The sequence below is a fragment of the Poeciliopsis prolifica genome, unplaced genomic scaffold, assembly GCF_027474105.1.
Source record: "Poeciliopsis prolifica strain line A6 unplaced genomic scaffold, Auburn_PproV2 SCAFFOLD127, whole genome shotgun sequence".
NCBI lineage: Eukaryota > Metazoa > Chordata > Actinopteri > Cyprinodontiformes > Poeciliidae > Poeciliopsis > Poeciliopsis prolifica.
This window is the reverse complement of record NW_026562502.1, coordinates 249,736-269,284: the sequence shown is the minus strand read 5'-3', so window position 1 is coordinate 269,284 and position 19,549 is coordinate 249,736. Positions and strand designations below refer to the sequence as shown.

Here is a 19,549-nt window from a genome sequence, read left to right as displayed (position 1 = left end):
TCAATGTAACGCGTTTTCTCCCAACGTTTCCCATCAGGCTTTGGTTGTGCTGAGTCAGCAGGTGGGTCGGGTTACAGGGCGGGTTGTGTCTTACCAGGTGATCGGTTCTGATAAACTCATGATCCGATTGGTTCTGGACGTTGTGCTCTGATGGATGAGGCAGAACCACCTGGACCGCCGGTGCTTTGACTGGTCCCTTCCTGCTGATGAACAAACCGCCGGATAATTCACTTCGGACCATAACTCTTCCTGCTGTGCGTGTCAAAGCGGCAGATTTTCTCTGTAAATTTATCTTGTGCTGATGAAAACGCTGCGGCGGAGGACAGAGGTTTATTCATCCCTGACAGGATAATTTGCTGCTCTTGAGTTTTTAAAGAGGAATGAAATTAGGCGCTCTCCTTCAGGCGTCCCGTTGAGACAATTTTCTACATTTCTGCAGCTCAGTGAAATCTTCCCAGATGGTGGTCTCTTGGGAAAAATGAATCTTTTTATTAAATGTCAGAGCGAGTGCTAATATGCATTCATCTGGTGACGAAGAACATGAGCTGAACATCAGGTGATGCCATTAAGTGGAGGCAAACACGGCTTTGTTCTCCCTGGGAGCCGCAGAGAGACTCCAACGTTTCCTTTGTTTCAGCCGCCGTCCGTTCAGCATTCACACAGAATATATAGTTCACTGTCTTTAATTAGCTTAAATTCTCTGTTTCTGTTAACGGACTCTTTAACTGCTGAACAACAAGCTGCAGTTTGTTTCCTCTGAACTCAATAAAATCTGATCAGAAAGTGACGCTCAGCTGAAACTCATTATGTAAAACAAAATCAAATATCAGCAATTCAACGTCAAATACATGGAAAACCAACAGAAGCAATAAGATTCTCAAAAAGTCAAGATGAATAAAACACAGTTCATGTTTTAAAGGAAACATTAAATGTGTCTTTATACGTTGCTATATTTGACTTTTAAGTCATTTATAAATGATTTTCCATCTGATAAAGGTAAACCTGGATGAGGCTAGCTTGCCTTATGCTAACCTAGGCTAAGGCTAGCTCAGTTTAGCTAAGCATGCTAACCTAGGCTAAGGCTATCTCAATTTAGCTAAGCATGCTAACCTAGGGTAAAGCTAGCTCAGTTTACCTAAGCATGCTAACCTAGGGTAAGGATAGCTCAGTTTAGCTAAGCATGCTAACCTAGGGTAAGGCTATCTCAATTTAGCTAAGCATGCTAACCTAGGGTAAAGCTAGCTCAGTTTAGCTAAGCATGCTAACCTAGGGTAAGGCTATCTCAATTTAGCTAAGCATGCTAACCTAGGGTAAAGCTAGCTCAGTTTAGCTAAGCATGCTAACCTAGGGTAAGGATAGCTCAGTTTAGCTAAGCCTGCTAACCTAGGGTAAGGCTATCTCAGTTTAGCTAACCTAGGCTAAGGCTAGCTCAGTTTAGCTAAGCTATGGCTCACAGAGCTAAACTGAGGCCAGCAGTTTAATTTAAAAAATTAAACTTTATTGATCCCAAAACCAAGCTGAGCTGTAAATAATAAAACTGTTTCATAACTCAAGATGTTTTTGCACTAAATAATTTGTTACTGAAATACATTTGAGCATCTGCTAGCTTTGGTATTTTTAACTGGATTTAACTAAATAAAAGGGAGTAAATTATTTTTGTGACAACAAAAGACTAAAGATCCAATTTAGAGTCTAATTTAAAACACGTTTCGTGTCCAGATGATCAATACTCGTCAGAGACCATCAGATCTCCTCCAGAGCAAACTGGAGCGGTTCTGCTGCGGTGGCTGCTGGACTTTTTTAAATTCTGTTGTCACTGTTCTGTCAGATTGGATGTAACTCATGGAGAGAGGAGCTGGAAACACGACAGGACAGATTAACGTCCCAGAAGAAGCTGAAACACGGAGAGCCGTTCAGTATGGCAGCCACAGAAACGGCCGAGGGAAGAAGAAGAATCAGGCGTCGGACCGCAGAGCGGATCCGCTTCACCTGCTCCTAATCTGTCATTTCATTCCCAATCAGCCTCAGATTATTCAATCCCAACAGTTTCCTGAACTCCCTGAATGTGAACCAGTCTGAGCCAAACCGGTTTTGTTTGCGACCAGTAAAGCGTCAGGTTGTGGGTTTGGGCCGCCCTGGTGCCGGTCCAGCAGACATTAAAGCGTATTGATGCAGTGGGAGATGGCCTGTGGTCGGGTCTAAGTGTTGGATGAATGTTTAACAAAGCGTGTTTGCTGTAATGGTTCAGGCTTTATGGGCCGCTCCAAACAGCCGGTCTGATGAGCGTATTGATCCGCCGGTAACCGGGCCCAGACGGCCTCACGCCCCGTCTGCAGGACACGTCAGGAAAACAACTTTGCTTAGAAACGTATGGATGTAAGAGACAGTTTTCCAGTGAAGCTGTGAATCGTTTCCAGGTGTGAAACATCCTGACGCTGCAGGTCTTCCTGTTGCTTGCAGCAGGTTTCCACTTCCTGCAGATTGAAATGTGAACATAAACTCGTTTATTGAGTCGGTTCCTAGAATCCTGTCTTTGTTTCTGCTGCTTCTGCAGTCAGTAAAACTCTCAGGATCGTTTAGTTTGTGTCTGGAGAAGAAGCCGTTTTCTAAACCACCAGCTGAAACCTACCTGAAACTGCAGGGGGCGCCACTTCTGGCTCTGAAACAGATGATCAGTTATATAACTGACTGTTGCTGCCATTTTCACTTGTATAACCAGAAAAACACTGGGAGGGGGCGTGGCCAGCAGAAGCTTATTTGCATAAAACAGGAAACAGTTCTTACGAACAGGAAACAGTTCTTACGAACAGGAAACAGTTCTTATAAACAGGAAACAGTTCTTATGAACAGGAAACAGTTCTTATGAACAGGAAACAGTTCTTATAAACAGGAAACAGTTCTTATGAAGAGGAAACAGTTCTTACGAACAGGAAACAGTTCTTATGAACAGGAAACAGTTCTTATGAAGAGGAAGCAGTTCTTATGAACAGGAAACAGTTCTTATGAACAGGAAGCAGTTCTTATGAACGAGAAGCAGTTCTTATGAACAGGAAGCAGTTCTTATGAACAGGAAGCAGTTCTTATGAAGAGGAAGCAGTTCTTATGAACAGGAAACAGTTCTTATGAACAGGAAACAGTTCTTATGAACAGGAAACAGTTCTTATGAACAGGAAGCAGTTCTTATGAAGAGGAAGCAGTTCTTATGAACAGAAAACAGTTCTTATGAACAGGAAGCAGTTCTTATGAACAGGAAACAGTTCTTATGAACAGGAAGCAGTTCTTATGAACAGGAAGCAGTTCTTATGAACAGGAAACAGTTCTTATGAACAGGAAACAGTTCTTATGAACAGGAAGCAGTTCTTATGAACAGAAAACAGTTCTTATGAACAGGAAGCAGTTCTTATGAACAGAAAACAGTTCTTATGAACAGGAAGCAGTTCTTATGAACAGGAAGCAGTTCTTATGAACAGGAAACAGTTCTTATGAACAGGAAGCAGTTCTTATGAACAGAAAACAGTTCTTATGAACAGGAAGCAGTTCTTATGAACAGGAAACAGTTCTTATGAACAGGAAGCAGTTCTTATGAACAGGAAGCAGTTCTTATGAACAGGAAAACAGTTCTTATGAACAGGAAACAGTTCTTATGAACAGGAAGCAGTTCTTATGAACAGGAAACAGTTTATGAACAGGAAGCAGTTCTTATGAACAGGAAACAGTTCTCAGCTCTGATCTTCTTCTCTTCCAGATAATTTCTACAAAGTGGAAGGAGCCAAGGATGCCTTAATCTGTGGAAACAGCAGCGACGCAGGGTGAGTCCAAGCCGCCTGTCGGAACCGGTTCAGGTCCAGATGGATGGATGGTTCGGTTCAATGTTTCTATAGAGGTTCTGTTTCTAGGACTCTTTTATAAAATGGGTCAAACTGAAGGTTTGGAGTTAAATGAACCATTTATTGATTCATTCCAAGAAGTTTCAGAACATTAATTATCAAAAATGCTCCGCATCTCATCACACTTCTCATATTTTTTCTCTAGAATCACGTTGAACTCCCAGACCTGCAGATCAGAATCTGTCCGGTCCGGGTTCCGTGGATCCCGGTCCGGGTTCCCGTGGATCCCGGTCCGGGTTCCCGTGGATCCCGGTCCGGGTTCCGTGGATCCCGGTCCGGGTTCCCGTGGATCCCGGTCCGGGTTCCCGTGGATCCCGGTCCGGGTTCCCGTGGATCCCGGTCCGGGTTCCCGTGGATCCCGGTCCGGGTTCCCGTGGATCCCGGTCCGGGTTCCCGTGGATCCGGTTTCATCCTGACTTTACGGTTTGTGCTGCTCAGAGACGCTGAGTAACGTTTAGTGGATTCTGGAGCCGTGACCTCTGGAGCGCCGGATGTGCCGCCGGCCTCCAGGGTTTCCGTTCTGCTGCCGTCGTCCTAATTTGTTGGAGGATCCGTTAATATGTAGCTGCTGGGAAAATGTTCCGTAATACCAGCAATAAATCAGCAGCGAGAGCCAGGAGAACGCACTTCCTGCTCTCCTCCTGGTTTCATCCTGGTCCGGTTCTGGTCCGTTAGAGGACTCCTGCTTCACAGGAAGTATCAGGACTGATCTGAAGGAAGAAACTCTTAACGTATTTATTTCGACCCAAGAAGAAGAAAAGGAGAGACGGATAAATTAGAGCAGAACTTACTGAAGTTTTCTCTCCATCTGATGACGAGCACTGGGTCTGCTGACCTTCATCGGTGTCCTGATGACTGTGTTTAACCTTTGACCCTGTCTGTGACTCAGCTTTAAGTCAGAGCGATGAGTCCTGTGGGCGTTTGTTCTGTCAGGTCGGACCGATCCGATCCGATCGGAGTCAAACCGCTGGAGGAATCAGCAGCCATGACGGTGCTCTGCACCGCCGCCTTGTTCTCATGAGAGATGCTGATTGGCCGAGCCGGCGGGCGACGCAGGCTGAGCTGCAGGTTGATCAGGTTGATCAGCTGTAGGTTGATCAGGTTGATCAGGTTGATCAGCTGTAGGTTGATCAGGTTGATCAGCTGTAGGTTGATCAGGTTGATCAGGTTGATCAGCTGCAGGTTGATCAGGTTGATCAGGTTGATCAGGTTGATCAGGTTGATCAGCTGCAGGTTGATCAGGTTGATCAGCTGTAGGTTGATCAGGTTGATCAGCTGCAGGTTGATCAGGTTGATCAGGTTGATCAGGTTGATCAGCTGCAGGTTGATCAGGTTGATCAGCTGCAGGTTGATCAGGTTGATCAGCTGCAGTTGATCAGGTTGATCAGGTTGATCAGCTGCAGGTTCGGTTTGAGTGGAGGGTCTGGTGTTTTTGTCGCTGCAGATTCTGAAGCGTTACCATCTGCAGCAGCTTCTTTAGACTTTTTATTATTTTTACTGTTTTAATTCTGAAGTGGTTTTGACCTTTTCTGGTTACCATGGAGATTTAATGTTCAGTGAAGGAACGTCTGGATTGAAAAACTAAACATCCTGCAGCTGGAGTACCTGGTGAACACCCAGCATGCACCTGGACAGCATGGAGACTCCGCAGAGCCAGAACCGTAATCAGAACCGGAGCCAGAACCGGAGGTTCTCCTGCTCTTCCAGAGGAAGAGGTGACCTATAAATCGTCTGCAGAGCAGCAAACGTCCTGCTGACGCGGAGCGACAGCCTGCCTCGTTGGGAAGCTCGTTAGCGGCGTGATGTCGCCGTGTAACATGTGACCTCTGAGGTCACCGTCAGGAAGTTGTTGAGAGCTGACAGGAAGTGATAGGAGGAGCCGACGGCGGCCACAGGGCCGGAGTCATGTCCGGTTTGGACCTGATGAGACTGATTCATGAACACGGTTCCCCTCAGAGTTTAACATTCCTGGAAACGAAACAAATTCCCAACAGGAAAACTGGAAAAGTTCAGCCCAGTCCAAAGATCTCTGAACAAGAGACGAAGCAGCGCCTGACCCCAACACCAGGGGGAGCTCTCTGAGAAATCACTGAGCATATCTGCTCTGTAGAGTTGGGCCGCCTGATTGGAGGAAACGAGCCGCTAGCTTAACCTTTGACCCTGTCAAAGGCTAGCTAGTGGCAGAGGAATGATTTAATTTGGTAAAACTGAACTGGAAACACTTTGGTTCTGGTTCTGGTTCTGGTTCTGGTTTTGGTTCTGGTTCTGCATGTTGTCATTTGCTCCTTCCTTGTGTTTTTGCAAAACTTTAGATGATTGGCTGCAGGACGTCTGACCTGTTCTGTTCATTCTGTCGTCCCTGAACTCGTCCAGGCCGCTGCGATCGGACCGGGTTCGGACCGGGTTCGGACCGGGTTCGGACCGGGTTCGGACCGGGTCCGATCCGCTGACTGGTTCTGCTGGAAAATCTGTTGTTTCTGTTTCTGCCTTGCTGGCGCCCAGCAGCAGAGGAAGGTGGGAAGCTGCGTCTTCAATCATCGTTGACCCGGCTTGTTCTCAGAAAGACTCCGCTGTCATCGCAGCAGTCAGGAAGAAAGATGGCCGCCGCGGCGTGAGGAGACGGCCGGCCGGCGGACGGGCAGGTTTTCCAGGAACACGCCGCGTCACGCAGCCGAATCCATCATTCCATTAGCCGGCCGCTGGTTGCCATGTTGATGCTCCAAACGCTTCGTGTTTCATTAAATCAGTTTGCTGCTGCTGTCTGTCTGGGTTCGGCGTGTCGATGCACCTGCAGGCTGACCGCCCACACACACGCACGCACGCGCACACACACACACACACACACACACACACACACACTCTGACTCTGATCTAAATGGATGAAACATTACGCTGAAAGCAACACGGATCGATAAGCCGCCTGGTTTCAGTATCGCTGCTCTAAGTGGAGCTGCTTCTCTCTGCTGGGCGCGCTCCATTTCCAGCCCACATCAACACCCCTCCACCGCCGTGCGGGGCTGATGGTGGGAGGGGCTTGGGTCTCATGATGCAGCCCTGTTGACATCAAGTCATGACCTTTGACCTCTAACTGAGGCTGGAAGTTTCTCTGATCTTGGACTGATGTTGATGTGATGGGTTTTGTTTTTACATTGTAACATTTGGTGGTTAGCATGAAGGATTTTTAGCTACAGGCTGGTCACCAAACTTATTTGATGTTTTTTAAAGTGACAGCGTCATTTAAAACCAACTTTATTTTATATTTCCATCATGTTTTAATGTTTTACCCTTGAGTGTTGCTTTGATTCTTTTCTGTCAGTCGCTGTTACAATGTCTGGGTGGACCTAGCCCCGCCTTCGAGGCGCAGCTCCGCCCCCACTCAGCCTTCAGACTAGCCAGCAGCAATTAGCAAACCGCTGGTGGAACTGCTGAGCTGCTGCTCAGAGCAAACACAGGTGAAAAGGTTGTTAAAGGATTAATAGAGGAGCCATTTTGGGACGACTTCCTGGAGGCGCAGTTTCAGAAAGAGCAGGAGCTTAAAGGGACAGAGACCCAATTTCAATGTCAAATTTCTTTTCAGTCATGTTTGGTACTTAAAACATTTTTATAACTGAAGGCAACATTGATTTAGTAAAATGGCTGCCTGGACTCAGGTCCGTTCGTCCAGACCTGGCTCTTCATTTCCTCTCTGTCTTCCTCCACTAAACTTTCTGAAGCTTCAGGTTTCATGTCGTCTCTGGGTCAAACTGTTTCTGTCCCGGTTTTGTCTGGCCTCCGAGTCCTGCTGTAAATCTTCCTCTCCATCTTCATCTTCATCACATGTTGCCGGGAACGCGGCGCAGGCGGCGCCCGGATCGGCCCACGCTGGAGATGAACTTTATCGATCCCAGAGGGAGAACCGGGTCGCAGCAGAACGGAGAACGCTGCTGTCACACGGTGTTAATGAGAACACATTACCCACAATCCTCCTCTCTCTCTTCGGCTCAGAGCGGGAACGCTGAGGGAGAAGGCTGTTGGACAGTCCGACCTTCTGCTGCAGCCCACGCCAAGATGGCCGACATGTCGATTCAGATTCGTCCTGAACGTTCGCTGGGAGCAGAAACAATAATTCATCGTTTTATCCATGGATGAAAGTCTCATTTCATCCTTGATGCTGCTCATGATGCTGCTCCTCCTCCTGATGCTGCTCATGATGCTCCTCCTCCTGATGCTGCTCCTCCTCCTGATGCCGCTCCTGGTGCCGCTCCGTCTCATGATGCCGCTCTGCCTCCTGATGCTGCTCCTCCTCCTGATGCTGCTCCTCCTCATGATGCTGCTCCTCCTCATGATGCCGCTCTGCCTCCTGATGCTGCTCCTCCTCATGATGATGCTCCTCCTCATGATGATGCTCCTCCTCATGATGCTGCTCCTCCTCATGATGCTCCTCCTCCTCATGATGCTGCTCCTCCTCATGATGCTGCTCCTCCTCATGATGCCGCTCCTCCTCATGCTGCTGCTCCTCCTCATGATGCTGCTCCTCCTCATGATGCCGCTCTGCCTCCTGATGCTGCTCCTCCTCATGATGCCGCTCCGCCTCACGGCTCCGGTTGATTCATCATTATTGACTCTGATTTTGGACGTAGAAGTTGGAGACGCTGCCACCTGCTGGTGGGAGTTGGCATTGCATGAACTCGCCGTTTCTGTGATTGTTTTGAATTTCTACAAATCATGAAAAACGTGAAGAATGGATCAGTTACACCCATAGCAGGCCCTCAGCATCATGCTGCTACCACCATGTTTTGTTGGGTTCTGTTAGTTCCACTCCAGATGAAACTGGACTCAGATTCTCCATGAAGGCCCGCCTTGGTGTTCTTCCGGGCCAGCAGTGGTTCTGGTTCATGGAGTCTCTCTGATGGTTGGATCATGACCTTTGACCTTGACTGAGGTGTCTCAGTCATTTTTCTGTGCAGTTCTGGTTCTGGTTCTGGTTCTGGTGTGTTTTTGTTGAATGACCCCAGGTGTGTCTGGGGTCTGTTGGCTCTGGAATCGGGTCAGAACCAAACAGCCATGATGAGCTGCATGATGGAGGAGGAAGTGCAGGAATATTGACCCACAAACAGCTTTATTGACACAGAATGAATTAACGGTGTTGACACCGGATCCGATCGATGGAACCAACGGAGAGCGAGGCGGGAAATGCTCTGGTTCTGATCCGACACCAGAGAAGTTCTGCTGCTCCTGTGGGGAAAGATCCACAAAGGTTCAGTCATTTTCTTCTGCCTAGCAACAAGGCAGAGTTGACTCTGATTGGATGAAAAGTTGAGTCCAGAACTCACCTTGCAGTTGTGAGTTTGGTCGGTCGGTGACCTCTGACCCAGTAGGACCCGGTTTGTTTGGATTCTGTCAGAATCCAACTGGTTTCTGAAACATCAGAAGATCAGCAGCTGCACTGCAAAAACACAGAATATTACCAAATATAGTTTGTTTTGCAAATGTCTTAGTTCACTTGGAATAATTGGTAAGAAACTTTTCAGCAACATGTAGGTTTAATCTGAGGTCAGTCATTTATAAAACTAGTTATTGATCGAATAATTCTATAGTCGATTTTAGAAAACTTTCCATCATAACGTTTTTCTCTCATCAAAAACAAACTTGGAGTCTTGCTTTGATTCTTGCATCACTTCATCTCCATGGCAACCATTCCTTCAGACTAGCCAGCAGCAGTTAGCAAACATCTGGTGGGAATGCACATCCAGGCGCTAAATGTGGAAGTAAAATTTCTATTCAGTCATATTTAATATGATAACATTTTATGAACATTTTATTTACAACATTTTGCAGTTTTATAAGTTGAGCTGCTGCTTTTTAAGAACAACAATATTTAGCTGTTATTAACTTTAAGAAACTCTTGTAAACATAAAAGTTACTTACAAGTTAGTTTTATCTTGCAGGTATTAATTTGTCTGGATGAGGTTTTGTGCCCCAGAGGTGGACAGAGTTTCTCTCCGTATCGATCCAGCGGCCCACGCCTGCGTTCCCGCCGGGCCCCTCGGCCGCCTCCGCCCCCTCAGGCTCTATTCCTGTAGCCACAACCTCCCCCCTCCCCACCCTGCTGCTGAAGACAGGAGGGCAGCTTGGCGGCGGTTTGACGGCGGTTTGGCAGCGGCTTGGTGGCGGCGCTCGGTAACAAGCTGCGGAGGAGTCGACATTCAGCGGCTCCCAGCGCAGCGCTGAGGGAAACCGACTCTCTGGACCGTAAATGTGTTGTAGTGGACGGCTCTCCTGTTCCCACAGAGTAAAACAGTTATCACTGCATGACCCGATGCGCTGGTGCTGCCAGGGCCGGTCCCAGCCGGCCTGGCGCCGCGGGCAACGGGCTCCATGTTTCACTCTCATCGTCAAAACTTCATTTCAATATTTGGCTCGATGTGAAAGTTACCAGAATAATAATGATGAGGTCCAAACATTCTGTAGTCGCTGCTCCTGGTTCTGCTGCTCCTGGTTCTGCTCCTCCTGGTTCTGCTGCTCCTGGTTCTGCTGCTCCTGGTTCTGCTGCTCCTGGTTCTGCTGCTCCTGGTTCTGCTGCTCCTGGTTCTGCTGCTCCTGGTTCTGCTCCTCCTGGTTCTGCTGTTCCTGGTTCTGCTGCTCCTCCTGGAGCCGGGTCCGGTTTGAACGCAGAACTCGGAGGTTCTGAAACCGGGTCTGTTCTCCTGGACTGAGCGGTTCTATTCTGACAAAGTTCCCTGAAGCAAAGCAGCACCGGGTCCAATACATGAACCCAGCAGAACCTCCAGGTGGTTCTGGACGGTTCTGATGCTGCCAACGTGATTAATAATCCGATTGTTTAGTGGAACTGATCTGATCTGCAGTTTTATTCTGACTTTGTCCAGATTAGATTATTTGGGTCAGATTACCAGAAGCTAACCTGAACCGGGCTCAGGGGAACCGGATCAAACAGAACCGACACAGGGAGACCGAGCCGCTGCTCCAGCCGTTCAGGAGGTTAGACCGGGATTGGATTAGGACGTTTGGAATTGGATTAGCAGGTTAAAGCAGCTGGAATCAGATTACGGCGCTGATGAACTCCGCTGTCCGTCTAACCGGATTACCTTCCTCATGATGAAGAGCAGAGGTCAGAGGTCAGCCCCCATTCTGGGAGGAACCTCGGGGAAAACACAACCGTCTCCCACGGCAACCAGCGCCGGTTGCTATGGCGATGCAGGTTTCTCCTCCTGGGGGAGTTTACCTGTATAGGTGTGTGTGTGTGTGTGTGTGTGTGTGTGTTTGTGTGTGTTTGTGTGTGTGTGTTGCGTGTGTGTTTGTGTTGGTGTGTTTGTGTTTGTGTGTGTGTGTTTGCGTGTGTGTGTTTGCGTGTGTGTGTTTGTGTGTGTGTGTGTGTGTGTGTGTGTGTTTGCGTGTGTGTGTGTGTGTTTGCGTGTGTGTGTGTGTGTTTGTGTGTGTGTGTGTTTGCGTGTGTGTGTGTTTGTGTGTGTTTGCGTGTGTGTGTGTGTGTTTGCGTGTGTGTGTGTGTGTGTGTGTGTGTGTGTTTTGATGTAACTTCAAAACACGAGAACAAAGTTTATACAATTTGTTCAGTGAATCAACGAATAATAGAAAAATATAAATAATATAGAAATGAGACAAACTGTTGCGGCTCAACGTTTATAAAATATAAAAATGTTTCTGAAGAACAAAAATAAGAATCTGTGTTTGGTATGAAAGGAAAGATGAATTTTAAAATGTTCAACTAAAATATCCTAAGCAGCAAAAACTGGAACTGCTGGATTTTATTACAAGCTTTGATTTCATCAACCGACAATCAATGATTTCAGCTTTTCTGTCTCCTTCGTTTCCTCTGTCTCCTTCGTCTCCTAAAACTTCTGGTCTCCTTCAGAGTCCCACCATCAAGGTGACGGGTCAGGTTCTGTGGTTCTGGTCCACTTTTAGACTGGAAGTGTTTGAAGCTTGGTGTCTCCACTGCAGCAGACGGTGTGTGTGTGTGTGTGTGTGTGTGTGTGTGTGTGTGTGTGTGTGTGTGTGTGTGTGTGTGTGTGTGTGTTGGGTGTGTGTGTGTTGGGTGTTAGTGGCCCCTGCTGAGGGGCCTCCTTCACTGAGTGCTGCTTCTGAAGTGGCGTCCCTCCATTAACACAGACGGAGGTGTGTTGGAGATAACCGCTAGTTGTCATGCTGCGACACTTCGCACACACACATTCACACAAACACTCTGAGGTTTGTGGTGACGGAAGCGGCGCAGCCATCACACACACTCTCTCACATGCCTCCATGTTGACTCACTCATCAGGAGACGGATGGATGGAAGTGGAGGAATGACACACTCTTCATGGTGTGTGTGTGTGTGTGTGTGTGTGTGTGTGTGTGTGCGTGTGTGTTTTGAGTTCATGGACTGGAACATCAGCAGATCCGTCTAAGTTTGATCCAATCAGGATCGATCCATGTTCTTGTCCCGTTTGGCTCAGGTTTACCGTTTATTTTCACACCAATGAGTCAGAGCCGCCGCTAACGGCTCTGCAGATCACACACATGCTGGACACGGCTCTGCAGATCACACACATGCTGGACCTTCCTGTTCAGATGGTCTGCATTCAGCTTCTACTCTCCACAATTCTGGAACAAACTTCTGGAAAACTGCAAAACAGTCGAAACCCTGAGTTTATTTTATCCAGAACAAAAACCCAGCTGGTTAAAGATGTTTTCGATTCAGGATCATCTTTACATTTTGGTTTTGATGATTTTCATGATGGGATAAAATGTTTGATTGTTTCTAAGTTTTATAAGTTTTTCATTTTGTGTTTTAATGACATGAAGGGCGGAGCCAGTCAGAACCAGAACTGGGACGGTCCCTGACTCTGCTGCGGTTCTGTGTTGCAGGAAGTGTCCCGACGGGTTTGACTGCCTGAAGACGGGCAGAAACCCAAACTACGGCTACACCAGCTTCGACACGTTCGGCTGGGCCTTCCTGTCGCTGTTCCGGCTGATGACCCAGGATTACTGGGAGAACCTCTACCACCACGTAATGAGGCTCTGACTCACTGTGACACGCTCTGACTTGCTGTGACACGCTCTGATTCGCTGTTACCTGCTGTGACTCACTGTGACTCGCTCTGACTTGCTGTTTCCTGCTGTGACTCACTGTGACCCACTGTGACTCGTTGTGACCCGCTCTGACTTGCTCTGACTCGCTCTGACTCGCTGTGACCCGCTCTGACTCGCTGTGACCTGCTCTGACTCATTGTGACTCGCTGTGACCCGCTCTAACTCGCTCTGACTCGTTGTGACCCGCTCTGACCTGCTGTGACTCGCTGTGAGTCGCTGTGACCCGCTCTGACTCACTCTGACTCGCTGTGACTTGTTGTGACTCGCGCTGACTCGCTCTGACTTGCTTTGACTCGCTCTGACTCGTTGTGACTCGCTCTGACTCGCTGTGACTCGCTGTGACCAGCTCTGACTCGCTGTGACTCGTTGTGACTCACTATGACTCACTCTGACTCACTGTGACTCGTTACCCGCTCTGATTCACTCTGACTCGCTGTGACTCACTCTGACTCGCTCAGACTCGCTGTGACCCGCTCTGACTCGCTCTGACTCATTGTGACCCGCTCTGACTCGCTCTGACTCGCTTTGACTCGCTATGACTCGTTGTGACTCGCTTTGACTCGCGATGACTCGCGATGACTCACTCTGACTCGTTGTGACTCGCTCTGACTCGCTTTGACTTGCTGTGACTCGCTATGACTCACTCTGACTCGTTGTGACTCGCTGTGACCGACTGTGACTCGCTCTGATTCGCTTTGACTCGCTATGACTCACTCTGACTCGCTGTGACTCACTGTGACTCGCTCTGTCTCGTTGTGACCCGCTCTGACTCGCTGTGACCCACTCTGACTCGCTCAGACTCGCTGTGACCCGCTCTGACTCGCTCTGACTCATTGTGACCCGCTCTGACTCGTTGTGACCCGCTCTGACTCGCTCTGACTCGCTTTGACTCGCTCTGACTCGCTGTGACTCGCTTTGACTCGCGATGACTCACTCTGACTCGTTGTGACTCGCTCTGACTCGCTTTGACTTGCTGTGACTCGCTATGACTCACTCTGACTCGTTGTGACTCGCTGTGACCGACTGTGACTCGCTCTGATTCGCTTTGACTCGCTATGACTCACTCTGACTCGCTGTGACTCGTTGTGACCAGCTCTGACTCGTTGTGACTCGCTCTGACTCGCTGTGACTCGCTATGACTCACTCTGACTCGTTGTGACCCGCTCTGACTCGTTGTTACTCGCTCTGACTCGCTGTGACTCACTCTGACTCGTTGTGACTCGCTCTGACTCGCTGTGACTCGCTATGACTCAGTCTGACTCGCTGTGACCAGCTATGACTCGTTACTCGCTCTGACTCGCTGTGACTTGCTCTGACTCGCTCTGACTCACTGTGACTCGCTATGACTCGCTGTGACTCGTTGTGACTCACTCTGACTCGCTGTGACTCGCTGTGACTCGCTATGACTCACTCTGACTCGCTGTGACTCGTTGTGACCCGCTCTGACTTGCTGTGACTCGTTGTGACTCGCTCTGACTCATTGTTACTTGCTCTGACTCGCTGTGACTCGCTGTGACTCGCTATGACTCAGTCACAGTGACTCGTTGTGACCCGCTCTGACTCGCTGTGACTCGCTATGACTCACTCTGACTCACTCTGACTCGTTGTGACCCGCTCTTTCGCTCGTTGTGACTTGCTGTGACTCGCTGTGACTCGTTGTGACCAGCTCTGACTCATTGTGACTCGCTCTGACTTGCTTTGACTCGCTGTGACTCGTTGTGACTCGTTGTGACTAGCTCTGACTTGCTTTGACTCGCTGTGACTCGCTATGACTCACTCTGATTCGTTGTGACTCGCTCTGACTCGCTGTGACTCGCTATGACTCACTCTGACTCGCTTTGACTCGCTGTGACTCGCTCTGACTCGCTGTGACTTGCTCTGACTCGCTGTGACTCGCTATGACTCACTCTGACTCGTTGTGACCCGCTCTGACTCGTTGTTACTCGCTCTGACTCGCTGTGACTCTCACTGACTCGCTGTGACTCGCTATGACTCAGTCTGACTCGCTCTGACTCGTTGTGACCCGCTCTGACTCGCTGTGACTCGCTGTCACTCATTGTGACCAGCTCTTACTCGTTGTTACTCGCTCTGACTCGCTGTGACTTGCTCTGACTCGCTGTGACTCGCTGTGACTCGCTATGACTCGCTGTGACTCGCTATGACTCACTCTGACTCGCTCTGACTCGCTGTGACTTGCTCTGACTCGCTATGACTCGCTGTGACTCGCTATGCCTCACTCTGACTCGTTGTGACTTGCTCTGACTCGCTATGACTCGCTGTGACTCGCTATGCCTCACTCTGACTCGTTGTGACTCGCTCTGACTCGCTGTGACTTGCTATGACTCACTCTGACTCGTTGTGACCCGCTCTGACTCGATGTTACTCGCTATGACTCGCTGTGACTCGCTATGACTCACTCTGACTCGTTGTGACTCGTTCTGACTCGCTCTGACTCGCTTTGACTCGCTGTGACTTGCTATGACTCACTCTGACTCGATCTCACTGGTTGTGACCAGCTCTGACTCATTGTGACTCACTCTGACTCGTTGTGACCCGCTCTGACTCGCTCTGACTCGCTGTGACTCGCTCTGACTCGCTGTGACTCGCTATGACTCACTCTGACTCGCTGTGACTCGTTGTGACCCGCTCTGACTCGCTGTGACTCGCTGTCACTCGTTGTGACCAGCTCTTACTCGTTGTTACTCGCTCTGACTCGCTGTGACTTGCTCTGACTCGCTGTGACTCGCTCTGACTCGTTGTGACCCGCTCTGACTCGCTGTTACTCGCTATGACTCACTCTGACTCGTTGTGACCCGCTCTGACTCGATGTTACTCGCTGTGACTCGTTCTGACCCGCTGTGACTCGTTGTGACCAGCTCTGACTCTTTGTTACTCGCTCTGACTCGCTGTGACTCGCTATGACTCGGTTTGATTTTCTGTGACTCGCTATGACTCACTCTGACTCGTTGTGACTCGTTGTGACCCACTCTTTCGCTCGTTGTGACTTGCTGTGACTCCCTGTGACTCGTTGTGACCAGCTCTGACTCGTTGTGACTCGCTCTGACTCGCTTTGACTCGCTGTGACTCGCTGTGACTCACTGTGACTCGCTAAGCCTCACTCTGACTCGTTGTGACCCGCTCTGACTCGTTGTGACTCGCTCTGACTCGCTGTGACTCGCTATGACTCACTCTGACTCGGTTTGACTTGCTGTGACTCGCTATGACTCGTGACTCACTCTTACTTGTTATGACTCACTCTGACTCGTTGTGACTCGTTCTGACTCGCTGTGACTCGCTCTGACTCGTGACTCACTCTGACTTGCTATGACTCAGTCTGACTCGTTGTGACCCGCTCTGACTCGCTGTGACTCGCTGTGACTCACTCTGACTCGCTCTGACTCGTTGTGACCCGCTCTGACTCGATGTTACTTGCTGTGACTCGCTATGACTCAGTCTGACTCGCTGTGACTCGTTGTGACCCGCTCTGACTCGCTGTGACTTGTTGTGACCAGCTCTGACTTGTTGTGACTCGTTCTGACTCGCTGCGACTCGCTCTGACTCGCTTTGACTTGCTGTGACTCGTGACTTGCTCTGACTTGCTATGACTCAGTCTGACTCGCTGTGACTCGTTGTGACCCGCTCTGACTCGTTACTCGCTCTGACTCGCTGTGATTCGCTATGACTCACTCTGACTCGTTGTGACCCGCTCTGACTCGATGTTACTCGCTATGACTCAGTCTGACTCGCTGTGACTCGTTCTGACCCCCTCTGACTCGTTGTTACTCGCTATGACTCATTCTGACTCGTTGTGACAAGTTCTGACTAGCTGCGACTAGCTTTGACTCACTTTGACTTGCTGTGACTCACTATAACTCACTCTGACTCGTTGTGACTCGTGACTCGTTCTGACTCGTGACTCACTCTGACTTGCTAAGACTCGCTATGACTCAGTCTGACTCGCTGTGACTCGTTCTGACCCCCTCTGACTCGTTGTTACTCGCTATGACTCATTCTGACTCGTTGTGACTCGTTCTGACTCGCTGCGACTAGCTCTGACTCGCTTTGACTTGCTGTGACTCACTATGACTCACTCTGACTCGTTGTGACTCGTGACTCGTTCTGACTCGTGACTCACTCTGACTTGCTAAGACTCGCTATGACTCAGTCTGACTAGTTGTGACCCGCTCTGACTCGTTGTGACCCGCTCTGACTCGCTGTGACTCGTTGTGACCAGCTCTGACTCGTTGTGACCCGCTCTGACTCGCTGTGACTCGTTGTGACCAGCTCTGACTCGTTGTTACTTGCTATGACTCACTCTGACTCGCTGTGACTCGCTATGACTCACTCTGACTCGCTGTGACTCGCTATGACTCGCTATGACTCGTGACTCACTCTTACTTGCTATGACTCACTCTGACTCGGTTTGACTTGCTGTGACTCGCTATGACTCGTGACTCACTCTTACTTGCTATGACTCACTCTGACTCGTGACTCGTTCTGACTCGCTGTGACTCGCTCTGACTCGTGACTCACTCTGACTTGCTATGACTCAGTCTGACTCGTTGTGACCAGCTCTGACTCTTTGTTACTCGCTCTGACTCGCTGTGACTCGTTGTGACCCGCTCTGACTCGATGTTACTCGCTGTGACTCGCTATGACTCAGTCTGACTCGCTCTGACTCGCTGTGACTTGTTGTGACCAGCTCTGACTTGTTGTGACTCGTTCTGACTCGCTGCGACTCGCTCTGACTCGCTTTGACTTGCTGTGACTCGTGACTTGCTCTGACTTGCTATGACTCAGTCTGACTCGCTGTGACTCGTTGTGACCCGCTCTGACTTGTTACTCGCTCTGACTCGCTGTGATTCGCTATGACTCACTCTGACTCGTTGTGACCCGCTCTGACTCGATGTTACTCGTTCTGACCCCCTCTGACTCGTTGTTACTCGCTATGACTCATTCTGACTCGTTGTGACTCGTTCTGACTCGCTGCGACTAGCTCTGACTCGCTTTGACTTGCTGTGACTCACTATGACTCACTCTGACTCGTTGTGACTCGTGACTCGTTCTGACTCGTGACTCACTCTGACTTGCTAAGACTCGCTATGACTCAGTCTGACTCGTTGTGACCCGCTCTGACTCGATGTTACTCGCTGTGACTCGCTCTGACTCGTTGTGACTCGCTCTGACTCGCTCTGACTCGCTGTGACTCGCTATGACTCACTCTGACTCGTTGTGACTCGTTCTGACTCGCTGTGACTCGCTCTGACTCGTGACTTGCTCTGACTTGCTGTGACCCTAACAGCCAGAAGCTCATGTCTGAAATAACCTGAAGTTAAAACATTTCAGTGACTCCTGAAGATTTAACCAACATGGTTAAATGGAAACTGAACTTTGTTCCCATCAGTAACCCAGAAATAAACGATTTGAGCTTCGAGTTTAAAGGTTTAAACACTTAATAAACCTGGATGTGCATTAAGATGCTAAAAGCTAAAATCTGAGGTTAAACTGTCCAACAATCTGTTTATTTTTAATGAATGTAATCACATCTTCCCCTCATGATGCTCAGAGCTGGAATTAGTTCTTAGTTATTGGGTCAATCAGACCTGCAGAAGAGAGGAAGTGATGTCACACGCTGCTTCCTGTGTCTGGTCCAGACGCTGCGCTCGGCCGGGAAGACCTACATGGTGTTCTTTGTGGTGGTCATCTTCCTGGGCTCCTTCTACCTGATCAACCTGATCCTGGCCGTGGTCGCCATGGCGTACGAGGAGCAGAACCAGGCCACCATCGCCGAGGCGTGTCAGAAGGAGCGCGAGTTCCAGCAGGCCATGGAGAGACTGAAGAAAGAGCAGCAGGTGGGTCGGGGTCAGCAGGTCACGACCTCCAAACCGCTTCGGCCTTTTGACCGGAACTCCTCCGTCCTCCAGATGGCGGCGCAGAAACCGCCGGACTCAGAGTCCCTGACCTCACCAGACCTGTCGCCTCTTGGGCCGCCGCTGGACAGCTCCAAGGAGCGGAGGCGGAGCCAGGCGCTGATGGGTGTGGCCGACGGGGAGGGGAACCTGTCGGAGGAGAAGCTGCTGCAGGTGGACTTGATGGACGGGGGAAAGGTGAGTCTGAACCGGCGCAGGGCTTCGCCCTTTCAGAATAAAAGCCTCACGGCTTTGCGCCGCCAGGCCCTCCATCCTCTCCTCGCTCGCTCCTTCTCCACGCGGACGCGACGAAGCAGTCAGGTGTCGTCCATCTTTAACTTCCGGCTGAGGAGCCGAGGGTCGGAAGGCGAGATGGCGGACGACGAGTTCAGCGTTCCCGGCGACGTGGTGGACGGCGTCGGCGGCAGGACGTACAGCGGCGGGACGTTCAGCGGCATCCTGACCAACCCCTGGCCCAAACGCCGACTCAGCACCTACAGCACGGCCAGCAGGAACTCGCAGGTGAGCCGCCGGTCCGAAAGGAAGGTCAGCAGGTCAAACAGCCACAGATTCCTGCTGCATACACGTCACTGGAGGTCAAAGGTCGACATACAGTCCGGCAATGGAAAGCAGAAAAGATCAATTAATATTTAGTTTTTTTGT

The 19,549-nt window shown here is 49.7% G+C and overlaps 1 pseudogene; it reads left to right on the top strand.

Moving 5' to 3' along the window:
- LOC129355230 (sodium channel protein type 4 subunit alpha-like) overlaps positions 1–19,549 on the top strand; it is a 112,111-nt pseudogene that overhangs the window by 47,706 nt on the left and 44,856 nt on the right.